A 14784-nucleotide genomic window follows, 5' to 3' on the forward strand; every position below is an offset into this window, starting at 1 on the left:
TGAAATTATATATCTTTTAACTGCACTTTCAAAAATTGCATTTACTGCAATGTTGCACAGCAGCTAATGTGACCTCTTGTACAAGTTGCTACAAGGCAGGTCCCTGTGTGAGTAGGTTAAGTGCATTCATTCATTCACTCATTCAAAGCCCCAGCAACTCTGCTGTGATCTGGATCTGGAAAGTTGCAGAACCAGTTTCTTTGTCTCCTCAGTGCTGCTCCCTGAGCCAGCCAGGTGTACTATAACCGCTACGGAGAACATCCCATTATAAGCCCACTGCTATCCTTTTACAGCGACTTTTCTCAGCACTCGCATCAACCCTTGGACAGTCTGTCCCACCATCCTGCATACCAGGAAGTTGAACTTTGCTCTTAGTGAGGGGAGGAGCTGGGTTTTTCCCTCTCCCTCCTCCCTTTAACTCAGGAGCTACTTGTAACTTGTTACAGATGGAAAGTGGATGGCGTATGGGAAGCACTTTGCTGCTTGGACTAAACCACTAATGAGCACCCGGGGAGAGTCTGGGATCCTGACAGGTAAGACACAAACTTTGTTGGATGCATGCACCTTGTGTTCGTCTACCTGCAGGTTTTGGCTGGTTTCAAGGCATCAGCCCGGACATGATCTGGAAGGCTGATAAGAACGCTTTAGTGATCAAAGCTGCTGTACTTTGTCATTTAACATGTTCAAATAGGAGCGTGTGTTGTGATAAGGAGTTCAGAGACTTCAGACCATTCATCTGAAGTTGATTCGATTAGACAAGAGAAAGGTAAATATCTTCATTGACACATCAGTCAGCTGAAGATTCTCTGTAGAACTTTTTTATTAATGGATTTTACATTAAATAAATCAGTTGCATTATTTTCACCATATTTGAGCTAGATGACTGAGCAGATCTGATTCATAGAGGCCAACAGATGATGATAACAGATAACCATGACCATGACCATGCAGAGATAAAATTACAGTTACGGCTTCCAATACATAGCTGAGGTGCTACTGTATCATTTCAGTCTTATTAAGAGAGCCATCAAACACTGCTGCAAATATATATTCACTGAAAATGTTGAGGATAACAAAAACATTTAGAAAAATAACTTGGTCCTATTTCATTATTATTGTGTTGAATGCCAACAATGCAATGCAACATGGGCTAAAATAGGCCAATATCAGTATTATTCAGTGTTGCTTCTATTACAGTAATCAGAAATGAAACTGTGTTAGTGAAGCTAAACCAAGTACACAAGTGGAAAATAACAATAGCTGCTGTGGAGCTGCTGCGTGGGTGGCAGGTTGTTTGTAAAGGGACATCCTTAAAGGACCCCATCACACACACTAGCAGGCAAAAACAAACACACACACACACACACACACACACACACACACACACACACACACACACACACACACACACACACACAGAACTAAAAGGAAATAGGAACTGAGGTGACACCTGCTGAGGAGACACAGAGGAAATCATGTCCGTAATAACCTCAGACAACATCTGTTTTAGCTGTAGTGTCAAACATATGTCATGTCTGGGATTCACACTAACCCCCCCCCACACACACACACACACACTCACACACTCACACACTCATATACTCCTCTCACAAACGTTAAGTGCAATATATATGCAATATTCTGTATGTTGGTTGTCTTAGGTGCATCCAGGGTCTGTAGACCTGTGTGGAAACCCCAGGGGGTTCCATGAGTGCCTGAGGTGCTTTAGGGGCCTTTGAGAGAAATCCAGAAGTCCTTGAACTGCTTCTACAGGCAGTTAATAAGAGTTGATAAGAGTTCTAGAGGTCTTTGAGGGGTTTCATATGTAATTGGTGAGGTTTCAGAGGACTTTAAATGGGATTTATAGATGCTTGAGAGGTTCTTGGGATCAATGAAAAGGTGGTAGAGTTTTGATTCATCTAAAAGTCGTTGGTTTAAATACCTTCAAATGTTTAAAACGAGCAAAGGAAAGACTAGTTTGAAGTTCAAGTTTATTGTCACATGTATAAGTGCAGTGAAATGCTTCTGCCCCTGCAGTCTTATCCTTTATGTACATAAATAAATACACACCAACCCAATCAACACCATAACATTTCCGTCAACAACAACCCTCTCAGCCCACATAATACTAACACATACAACCCACCTAACCATATACCCTATGCACTCATATATAACATTGGATAAATAATATTTACAATAAGTAATAAGTGCATATGGGAAACTTTTATTCTGACTGCTTGTGGGAAAAAAAACTGTGAAACAGGACATATAATGTTTTTAGACGGAAGGAGACCATGAGCAGGACGGCTGTTGTTTTTGATGATTTTATGGGCTTTTGTTTTTGCACCGAGTGTTGTAAATGTCCCACAGTGTGCCAATGATGTTTTACAGTCCTGTGATACAGCCTGCCAGAACACTCTTGATGATGCATCAGGAAAAGTTCACAAGAGCTCTTGAGGCGCCTCAGGAAGAACAGCCTCTGCTGTGCCTTCTCAAGGATGCCCTCTGTGTTGAGGGACCATGTGAACGTGTCTGTGTCTGATGTGTGTGCATGGAAATTTAAAACTGCCCATAATTTCATTCGATGACCAGCTGGTCGAAATAAGTGTTTAGTTTAAACAATGATTTCTTTTGTCTTATTTACACTAACCCTATGGGGTCTAATGCCATTTTCTTGACTTGTACATGTCTTTTTAAATTCACCTTTGAAGCGATTTGCATAACATGATATTCCCATGTGTTTTTTAACAAAATTTGCAAATAAAAATCCTCAGCTGTCTGTATAATGATGCACTGCTTGTTCTAGAGCACAGTTTAAAGAGATAATTTGACCCTAAAGCTGAAAAATTGAAGTCAAATCTTTTCAAATCTGAAATCTTCTGAAAACACATCTTTACACATGTGGACCAGTTATTTGATTGCTTGAAGTGGGTTTATCAAAGTCTTAGGTTGACAAAAAATAGTGAAATATATGAATAAAAAAGTATATAAATGTACAATAAATTAGTTCAGCTGGTTTCACCCAAATGTAGACACATAAACCCACCAATTAGGCATACTGAAAAGCAGACAATGCTTTCTTATCTTCCTCCACGTACGGGTGAATCACGTACACTCTTGCGAGAATATAGACATGGAAGCAGAGTCCACAGATTTAGAGAGTATCCGAACCATAATTCTGTGCTGTATTATTGTGGAGATATTAATAGTAACATTGCGAAAACATGCTGGTGCATTTGGCAACCCCAGGGGGTTAAGAGAGATATGGATGTTATGACACCATAGGGTTAGGCCTTCCACTTCACTCCTCTCATCAGTCCAATCACTGTTGTCATGTACGTGTGTCATCTGCAATTTGTATAATATTATTGTTGTCATATTTGGCAACACAGTTGTGTGTAAATAAGCTGAACAGTAGTGGACTCAGACAGAATCCTCGTGGCACACTGGTCCTAAGAGTTATTGATGAGCCTACTTTTCAAAAAAATCAAATAGCCAGCTGTAGATGGACTTGCAGAGACAATGAGTACTGGACTGTTGTGCAAAGCAAGTGAGGTCGAGTCATCTACAGATCAGTACAGCACAGACAGTACATGTATTCACACTTAATCTTGCCCTTGGCTTAATGTAAGTACAGTAGTCTATCTGAGTGACTTGCATGACAAGAGCCCTGAAATGTTCTGCACACAGACTGTTTTGAAGTCAGAATATTTGTACCATATGACTTTTTATGAGGCCATAAGGTAAAACAAACAGGGGTTTGTTTGGCACTGATAGGACTGTGCACACTCAAAGTGACTGTATGAACTGTACGCCACATAGTCAAAAAACGGCCTGTTCCAGACAAAATACCACAAGGGGCAAATCGTTCACCTGTGATAGTTAGTAAATCTATGCATTATAAATTTAATTTATTTTGTATTTTGTTTGCCTTTTACAGTCCGTAAAACATTAGAAGAATATCCCACAAGCAACATCACATGGACTGGGGGACAGGGCTTGAAAGATGTGAATATTTACCCTGCAGGGAGGGAGGGTGTAAACTGAAATTGAGTTGCATTGTGGGAAGTGTAGGATCCACGGATTTAGGAAATGGATCTATTCTAGTTCAAAAACGACAAGATAACTTGGCCTGTGCTGCACCGAATATTGATCCTCCTTTATTAATCTGTCTCTGGGAAGTTCCTCAACTTTATGGAATACTAAATTACTGGAGTGGAGCATAAGAGACAACTGAAGGTATTTTCCAGTGGTACAGCTCACAAGTATACAGTTTCAATATATAGTTGCCCATGCACTGTATCAAGCATTACTCAAACAGGAGGAAAAAGTACATTTGTTGGGGACTATTTTCAGCGGTGCACTAATCAACATTTGGTGCAGTATTTGGGGCAGCAGGACTGTGTGCTTGGTATTGAGTCAAAATAACTATAATGTGTGTGTTTATGGTGATGAAGGAACACCGATATGTTTAACAGTGGACAACAATGTAGCATAGAGGAAGAAGATATATCAGACTTTAATACTCACACTATACTTGTTAGTATATGTTCAGTGTTGGTTTTTCACAGGGTTTGTTGACAATAAGAAAAATCTATCACCTATGTGAAAAAAGGAAGCTTTTGTGCATTGTACACTTGAATTACATTTCAGAGAGGATTTACTGGGAACAGTTTTTCAGTACTAATGCCTTCTCTGGCTGTGTGTGAGACCTTATTCCTTTTAGTTTTTAACTTATTCAGATTTTATCGAAAAGCGTGACATTTCATTTGCATCTTAACCGGATTAAATCACAGTTGATTGCCCTATTTCATTCCAATGAATATCAAATAGGTGATTCACATTTGGGTTTGAAAAACATTTTGTGATGAATTGTTTACAAAATATCTATCTGGCATAAATCTCACATTCACTGTTTTTATATGTAAAATACAACAACTAGTACAAGTGATAAAAGATATCACAAAGTCTTTGTATTCAGTTATTCTGGGGACTGGGATAGAAGGCTTGCAGTAGTAAATTTGAATTGTTACAGCACAGGTGTAACTGATAACATTAAAAACTACTGCATTCCATTAGGTGAGCTATAGTTCTCGGGTCTTGTGGTTGAGCCTTTGTTAACAAAAGTTCTTACACCTGTGCTTTTCCTGCTGTGATAAGTCAAAATGCCATGAAAGGGTATATTTTTCTTACATGGTGTACATGATGTAGCTCATATAAACCTTAGACAACTATTTAGCATCTAGCCATTTCTTTTTTGCTGAATTTGAGATATTTTAATGGTGTTAACTTAGCTATTACAAGGTCGCTCAGAGAACGCAGACCTCCAGCAAAGCCAATGGTCCAGTCTTCTATGATATGCACACCATTCACTTCAATTAAGTTGAATTCACGTAGGTTGGAAAATCTGAAAAAATCATGTCCCTGATTGCTTATTTCTTTCATACCTCATGCCTTTTTCTTCTTTAGGGATGTTTGAGGTGCCTGTTAGTTGTTTAGTGACAGCACACCATTCACTTTAACTATGGCAGGTTTACGTTCAGTTAAATTTGCCATTGACTCTGTGTGTATCACCAAAAAATAACCTTCGCAGAGGTAAATATCTAAATTAAAGGAATATCGTTCAATATTTTCAGAAATATGCTTTTTTGCTTTCATTCTGAGAGTGAGATGTTAAGATGAATCTTCCTGGATTCCATGGTTTTTCCTTACCATTGTCACCAAGTGCTTGCTCATGGAGGAAATTGTTCTCTATGAATAATTTTATAAGGAGCAAGGTCTAGACTTACTTTATATGAAAAGTGTCCTGATAACCTAATTTGGCACTATACAAATAAAACTGAATTGAATTGAATCTAGTTTGTTTAACCAGAACATGTTTGTCAAATAGTTCCAGCACATAACTTCCACTAAAATCACAACCTTGTAATCTTAACATTTCTGTTTGTGTACAGATTAAACAAATGAGACACAATGTTATTTAGTGGGCTTTATGGGTGTTTTTTCACCCCTGCTTCCAGTCTTTGTGCCAAGCTAGGCTAACCACAGTTTTTCCCAAAATGGTCTTCCTTTAACCAGTCGTATATTACTATACACATTGTTCTTGTGTTTGTGTGTGTGTGTGTGTGTTAGTGTGTGATTCTAAGAGCTATGTTCAAATTGTATTTTGAGGAGGATTCTTTATGGTGTTAACTGTCATTAACTAAAATACTATGAATCATTAACATAACAAGATGACTTGTTTTTCTGCCAACTCATTGGCAAACTAACAAGTGGCAGCATGTGTATGTGTAAGTACTGTGTAGTGACACCACCCAGCAGTCATTACATTAGAAAATTGAGCAGGGCTTAAACACTGAGCAGTGGGAATAGCAATTAATGTGTCTGAAGTGTGTAATTACCCCTGCAGCACATCTATATGAAAGCGACAGCAGGTTCAAACACGACAAAATCACATTTACATTCTGAGACACAGAGACCACGCGTTATATTCTTTCTTTGAATATGTCATGCAGGGAATATCATTAACCTATGCCCAAAAACCCAGCAACAAACTCCAATATCCCAATGTAATGTCTCTGTAAGTTTGGAACACACTTCTTGACCTTTTCAGAGTAGCAGTTTATTTTTTTCCTACCAAATTATTTCCTTCTTTTCATCTCGTGCATCTGGTTGCGAGTCGCTATGACCTTTTCAGAAGCGTTTCCCACATGCCAACTGCTGGACCATCTGGTTGACCATATAGAAAGGAAAACCCTATCTGACTTGGAAATGAGCCATGAGATAACTTGCCTTTTGACTGTCAAATGTCTGTTTTCATTTTTACCTTTTTGGAAACACAGTAGCTTTGCTGAGCAGTATGTCTGTGTTGTTGTTGCTTCTTAAAGGTCCAGTGTGTAACCTTTAAAAGGGGCCATTTGGAAAAATTCTCCCCTATGGTAGATAAAACGTGATAAAGTGCCTTATAGCGTGTCCTTCCAGTGGATAAAACATGATGAAATGCCGTCTGGAGTCCCTTTCCAGTGGAGAAAATGTAATGAAATGCTCTCTAGGGTCTCTTTTCAGTGGATAAAAGGTGATGAAGTGCCCTCTAAGTTGCCTTAAGCTATTTTACCATAAATGCACCACAACTTTCTGCTCGCTGTTATTTTTTTTGCCCCTGCCTCTCAAACAGTCCTGTGAAAGTTCTCTCTGTTAATCATTGTGTGAGATGAGTCTTACCAAAGTCGGGTGGTCAATGAGGCTATACTGGCAAAACCATGCTCTTACTTTAGGGCATAGATCATACAAAGCCCTAACATGCCCAGAATTCATAATTTATTTATGTATGTATTTATTTAAGTTGGACTAAGCACTCAATTTACTACCACATATCTGTGTTGTCCTCACATGTTCACACCTTTCATTGACGTGTTAGGAGGAATCAACTGTAACCTGAGATGTAGAATCAGTATTTGAAACAAAGATATTTAGTAAAGTGATCTGATCTGAAAATGCAAGTGTGCTCCACTTTCTTCCAACAAAGAACTTCAGACATGGGTGTGTTTTTTGAATGAGCTGCAACTGTCTTATTTAGACATGAGTCTTAACTATCACTTTTTTAAAGTAGTTGTATGCTGATATGATTATAATTGTCTTAATTTGGCTGTTGCAATTGAGCAATTTAGGACCATAAATGACTTTATAACTACACCAAATTTTAGTCTTTACTTTAAGGGATTTATGGTGAAACATGCCTTCCACAAAAGAGTTTACTTTCAGTTAAATGCTGACACTCAACATGTGATGTTTATCATGCTCAAGCAAATGTTGCCGAAGAATATAATGGCAATCCATTTAATGATTGTTGCAATATGTGACTCTCGGCCAAAGTGGCTGCCATCTTCACGGCAAAAGACTATCAAAAACCTAGTATATGTATGCAGAACCTAGAATATATATAGCTGGATCATGTATGGTCAGTGTGCTCCTGAGGACCTTTGGTGCTTTCCATTTGAACTTGAGTTCCCAGTCGAACATTTCTACTGGAACGCTCCCTGAAATCAGATTTCCAACATGGAAAGTCGAAAGTACCTCATCAACCCAGACCTCAAAAATCCAAAAGATGGCTGCTTAGCACACACAGTACTCTGCAACTTCCGTCTGCAAATGTGTTTGTATGAGCAAAATACAACGTACTGCATTTTTATCAACTGGTAATGCTAACAATGGCTAATGGATAACCTGGCTACAGCTTGGTTTTCCAACTTGTTGTACCGGAACGCAGTCAACTAGAGTGTGATATCATTCCCAGCTCCAACGTCGAACTTCAGAGGTAAATGGAACACATCAATAATTCACAACTGTTTGCGGCTATTGTTTTACAAAAAAAGCAACGGTAACATCATCACTTAGTAAGTCAGGGACAGACTTTCTCCCTCATAGGGTAGGCTTCCTTTACTGCTGTCCAGCCAAAATTTCAAACACTGCAGTGGTGACTGGAGATATTGGTGGCAGTACACTTTATTATACCCACTTGAAGTCAATTTTTAAAAGCAGAGACCCAAAGATTTAAAAAAAGGTGACCAGCTCCTGAAGAGGGACTTCTGTAAAGACTGTGTCAGTGGTATTTCCGTACTCAGTACTCAGTAAAAAGATAAGAAAGCGGTGCGGTAAGCAGTAGATGTTTGCTGACAGGACACAAAAGCAATTGCTGTTTTAGAGACTTTTGCAAAACTGCCCAACAGGCAGTCTCTGTACTGTTGAGATCCGTCCCACATGACATTTAAAGCAGCATCAGTTCTGCCAGGCCATTTAGTGATGTGGAGCAAATGGTGAAAGCTGAAAGAGACCGAAGCAAGTATTTTCTTTGTCCGTCACGCTTTTTCCTTCTGTCTTCTCTCAGTAAGGAAGCAGCAAACCTTATCGCCCCTTGTTTCGCTCCATGGAATGAACTGCAGGGTTGGCACACATTCTGAAACACTCTGACTTTTTATATTTCACCTCATCCTGTTTCATCTTAGCTAGATCTGCATTACAAGAAGCACAATAACTGTGTGTGTTTGTGTGTGTGTGTGCACATGTGACTTCTTGACTTTCCTGCGATGAACACACCATGTATGCACTATGTGACATGCTGCTGGCCAACTGTACCACCGGACCTTGGCAGCTATGAGCGTGTGTGTGGCTGATGGGAAAAGCCAGTTCTCTCTCCCTTTGTGGAGGCTTGTTTTTCAGCAGGGTGTTGGTTTTCAGCCTCTTTCAGCCAAGTCATAGGGGATTTAACAGCATCGAAACCCAGCACCTCACCTGGGTTAAAGACCTGAGAGATTGAAAACAATCCAACCGGGAAAATGTGTTCCTGCTGTTGCTGCATTGAAATAAATAAATAAATAAAATAAAAGCTACCTTTGGGCAGGTATAAAACTGCAAGTATTTTGTTTCAGCAACAAATATAGATAGGACTGGACATCACAGTGGAAATGGTTCATCCTTGGATGTTTAAGAAACAACATACTGATAATGTTGCTATTAGAGAAAAATCCATTTGTCATTAAAATCACAAGGATTCATCCCCTTAAGAGCATGAATGTGCTCTGTAAATTTCACATCATATTTTGTCCTGGGTACTAGAGGAATGGAAGAGCAAATAGGGAGCATGAATTAACAAAATTTTACAGCGATTTGTCCATTAAATTAGGATGATTCTTGTGCACAAATGGAAATGTAGGCCTGATGATGGTGCAAGCAAGGACAGGGATCAACCAAAATCCCTGACCTTAGATCATGCAATATAATGTGCATTTAGAATGGAACTAATTCAGTCTCCCGCCAGGCATGATGTTGGGAAAATGAAGGCATGGTTGCTATGCGGCTATGCCATTTTTAATCTAAACAAAGAACAGGTTTTCTTGCTGTTGTCTTTCTAAACTGAGAAGCGGTGAAAGTTATTACATTCTGTGATGATCAAGGAGGTGATAAACAGACCATAATTGGCTAGCTAGGGGAAAGGTTGTCTACTTCTACAATGGCAAACCCAAGGCTAACGTTATTTTACAACAACGACTTTACTAGCCTGCTGTATCATCTTCAGTTGAATGAAATGAATAAAGCAATGGAAATCCCTCTAGTATCAGCCTAAACCGTACAAAACAAATTGATGGAGCATGAATTGTTTCCGTAGCTCCCCCCTTATAATGCTGTGTTTTTCATTAAATTAAGGTACACTTCTTGGAAGAACTGGCTGTTAGTTTGTTGACCCCAATAATGAGCCATTTCATTACATGACTATGGAACTACAGGGATTAAGCAAAAACTGTTTCTGATTGCACACTTTCTTGAACCTCTTCAAATTGCATGCTGTGAATGGATCCCATTGTGTGAGCATGTGTTGTGTGCAGGGAGCAGTCAGGTGGGGACTGTGCAAGAAAGAGCCATTGTGTAACAAGTAGCTACTGGCAGAGATACTATATGTGTACATGCCAAATCACATAAACAACTTAATCAATTCACGATAGCCTCTTTAGCTTGTACGCACAAACCACGCACACACATACTCATCAATCACAAATACCAGCTCTTAAATGGAGTGACAATAGCACAATCTATTGTGTGTGCATGTACATGTCTTCCTCTCTGTGTTACGCAGTTTAGGAAATCAGTGAGTTCCACAGAGGAGTGTGTAACAAGCTAGTCACAACAATGCCCGGCAGTCCAAACCACAAGCTCAAACACACTCTCCCTAGAGCTGAAGCGGCAGCACAGCACTCTTAATGCATTATTCAAGCTGTCACTGTGGCCGTGTGGATTTTATTTAAGAGTTGTCTTGTGCTCTGACACATTAACGACAGCCACTGTGATTGGACTAATGTCACGTCTTTCATCCGCGAGCTGTACAGTACAAGATGGTTGTATTTCATTTATATGGCTCAGTGAAGCTTTCGCTCTCTCACTCGGTTGAGTCAGGCTCGATGTTGTGAAACGGAGGCTAAGTGCATGACCGTGCTTGAGCTTGTCTCTGACTTGCTGTACTTAGCAACAAAAAGGGTGTTGACCTACAGTTTAATGTTACTGCCTGAGTAACTCTTTTGTTTCGTTTTACAGTTATTAATCTTCACAATAGCCTTGCTCAACATGTGGCACTACATGTAAGAACTCACAGTATGACATCCACTTCCGCTATATGATAAAGGAAAGTTTTGATGAGGAAAAACAAGTAAATTATTTTAAAATTCCGCTAATAAGTTTAACATACATTCATTTAGGGGTGACCATTCTGGGCACTCGAACAAAATTACTAAAGCTGTACTAATCAAGCTCAAGATTTTGGTTTTACGTCCGACAACTCAATGCCATTTTGAGACACAGCAAGCAGCTGTTTTCAGATAAATCTGCTGTACACTACGTGATCAGCACACAGACACAGTTAAAGACTGTTGAACATAGTGGTGCATTTTGTGCGATCCACGATTGGCAACAGCAGAATCACAGGTCAGAATTCATCAGGGGATCATATTGGCCTGCGGCTCACCCTCGGAACATGTTCTCTCTTTGAATTTGTGGAACTGTACGACTTGTCAAGTGGCCTCCCTGGCTGTTGCAGTCTCGTGTTTTGTAAGTCCGTATGGGCTGGACACCACATGGTGCAGGACACTTAGATAAAATCAATCAGTCAAGTGAAGAGAAATGCTAAATGTTTAGCAAGCCATTTGGTGGTAAGGAAAATGTATTCAGAATCAAATAAATTTTATGCACATAGCCCACTATCACAGATACAGAGGGCCGTACAATCTGTACAGCATACTTAGACCCTCGATTCAGATAATGACTAACCTGTTTAACTGGAAAAAATTGTAGGGAAGAGCAACAAACAAAGCGCATATTAATAATGCATTCACGTCATAAATCATGACACATTTCTCTCCACTACATTGTCTATTCACTGCTTATGAAAATAATACATACTGGTGATTGTGGCCCTGGTATTACTTCTTTACAGGTCCACTTGGTTTCTACAATCTATGACCCATTATGGGGGCAGAAGGGGTCCTGTTGAAGTGCAGGAAAATGATCTTCAGCTGCCCATTTTGACTGCAGCTGCTTGTTAAAATTGATGGAGCATCATACTGCTCCCAGTCTTCTATCTCTGGGTCTAGCTAATTTTTGGATCAGATAGCCCCTGGACTTTTTTACTGTTCCTGTCCCTGGGTGCCTTTCAGATTGGATCTTGTTTTTGTACATTTATTTTTGCACTTTGGGATTGAGTAGATTTTCCACAGGTCATGTTTAGGAGAACTCAGAAACAGAATCACCAGAGCAGCCTTCTGGTGGATGGTAATCGCTTTAGGCTGCCATGCCTTTTGGCTGCTGTGGTCATGAAAAAGAACCATTGTGAACTGCATATGAGGCCCAGGAAGTTATACTGTCCTCACTGTTAACACAGTGTTCTCTGGGTTTCATGCTCCCAAACAGTGCTGATATCCATGACAGCACTGCATTAACACGCAACAGGAAAATGTCCATTCGAGATGTGATAATGTATGATGATTCTAATCGTGTGATGCCCTCATTACAAGCCTGGACAAACAGAGCAGTGTGTTGTGCAGGAAAAGTCACCACATGTACATGTCAGGACAAGTCAAAGATAAATGGACAGACTAGATGCTTATCTCATTTCCACTTAAGGCTTTCTGTAGACAATCTTGTGCCTGTTATCTTTTTTGTGTTTTGATAGCTTAAGCACCTCCTGCTTCCAGAAAACGAGTCACTGCCAGCAACATATTCATCAATTTATTCAGTCACTTGTTTTGCTCCCCAGTCTTTTTTCCCCTAAAGCTGCAGTAGGTCATTTAAAAAAAACCCAAAACTTTTTGTCATATTTTCTGAAACTTCACTAAACCCTGACAGTAGTTCATGAAACAAGTAATCTGTGAAATAATCTTGCTCCTCCTGGTGCTCCTATTGGTATTGGCCAGAATCCACAGGGCCTGAACGAAAACAACCAATCAGAGCTGAGAAAGAAGAGTCTCATTCCCAGGTTGTCAAATACCGATGCTTTAGGTTGGTGGTTCCCCTTCCCATCACATCACATACAGTGGCAGCGAAATGTGTGAAAAATACAAACACCCCTATCAACAGCCAGTGTTTAGTTTGTCCGTTCTGGGCTACTGTGGAAACACGTTGGACAAACTCCGTGGAAGGTGACCCGCAGCATCTGTAGATATAAAGGGCTCATTCTAAGGTTACCAAAACACAACAAATCCTACATTCAGGTGATTATTATTGTTATGATTATACACTAATGAAAACATACCTATGAATATTATATCATATTTCTGCCAATAGATCCTCCTAAATGTTACACACTGGACACCATGTAGATTTCGAAGAGGAAAAAAAACAAATAAAAAAGCTGTTTTCTTAAGCAATAAAACACTTAAGATACTGAGGTGCAGTACAACAAGCAAAACATTAATGTGGTGCGCAACACTGCCATATACCTTTGATAGTTGATATGGCTAACACATTTGCAAACAGTTGCCTATTTATACATAGCTACAACAGACATAGAGCAACATTATTATTAATTTGGAGTCATGTTCACCTTGTTTCTCCTTTTAGCTCTGTATTGGTCTCCACCAACTCCTGACATACTGTAGGAATGAGTCCTAAAATCTGGAACTGAATTAGCATTTTAGCACCTCCAGTTCCCTCTCCTCAAAGTCAATGTTTTGTGTTTTTAGATAGATAGAGGTTTGGTTAGACGTTCACGCTTTCTTCTGTAACAAAAAATATGTCAGTAAATACCCCACCTATAAATTTTAAGCTATTAAGTGTCTTCAAAAAGATGGCTAACTGCTTAAAAGTGTCTAATTGAGAGAAGTTGTCAGTGACATTAAATATCAGCACGTCGAACATGGAAAGTTATCTGCTAACTAGTCCGCCTTTATAGCCTCTTTGTGTTCATACTCACGCTCTTGCAAACTATTCTAACTCAACCTTTGCAGCTTATAGATTTTGATTTATATGATTTAATTACAAGTTGGAAGTCGGGGACGTTAAAATCATGTGACCATGGTGTAGTTCATTGGTGCAAGGTAGTTTATAGCCTAACATTGGCTTTTAACTTGCGCGTGTTTTTTTGTGATTATGTCACTCAACAAAACTTCACAAGTATCATAAACCTTTGTTTGCCACAGAGCTTACTTTCTGCAATAATCTGAAATCCAATGGAAAAATTCCAATGGCTTTTTGTCCAAGGAACCTAACCCTAACCTAAGGCGGATGCTAACTTCTAGGTTGGCCAATAAAAATACGTCATTCTGGCAGCACCCTATATCTAGCTTTTTAGCTTTTAAATGAATGATGATTTTCTGTTGCTGTTTGCATATTATGTAGTCACTTGATCCATTGTTGACAATATTATACGTGTATGGCTGGTAAAAAAGACAATTGAAGGTCTAGGCCCTAGACCTTCAATTATTTTAACCCTTATTCTAACCCCGAACCCTAGACTCTAGGGGGATTTAATTATCACTAAATGCCTTCAGACATAGGCCTTAGCTCTATGAAGTTTATTAGGGTTATACTTTTAACTACAGATGTATTAGTTTTCACTGCAACATCCTCCAAGCAAAGCAAACAAAACTAAGGTGCACTAATGACGCAAACTACAGTTTCACCAGTTCACCATCATTTCGAAACCCTCGTGCTAGAAATGAATCAATGAATGGTTAAAACACTTCCGACAGCATGTTGGCGTTGGAGTTACCGCGTCAAATTCCAGCTATAGTCACAGACCCA

General features: G+C 39.4%; 1 protein-coding gene across 1 annotated transcript in view; it reads left to right on the forward strand.

The window, feature by feature from the left end:
• The first annotated feature begins 240 nt into the window (after window positions 1-240).
• plch2a (phospholipase C, eta 2a) overlaps window positions 241-14784 on the forward strand; it is a 192532-nt gene continuing 177988 nt past the window's right edge. The window contains exon 1 of the mRNA XM_051426364.1: window positions 241-533. The gene's annotated coding sequence lies outside the window, so the exon portion shown is untranslated. The remainder of the gene's footprint in view (window positions 534-14784) is intronic.

This window comes from Dicentrarchus labrax, unplaced genomic scaffold (genome assembly GCF_905237075.1).
Source record: "Dicentrarchus labrax unplaced genomic scaffold, dlabrax2021, whole genome shotgun sequence".
Taxonomy (NCBI): domain Eukaryota; kingdom Metazoa; phylum Chordata; class Actinopteri; family Moronidae; genus Dicentrarchus; species Dicentrarchus labrax.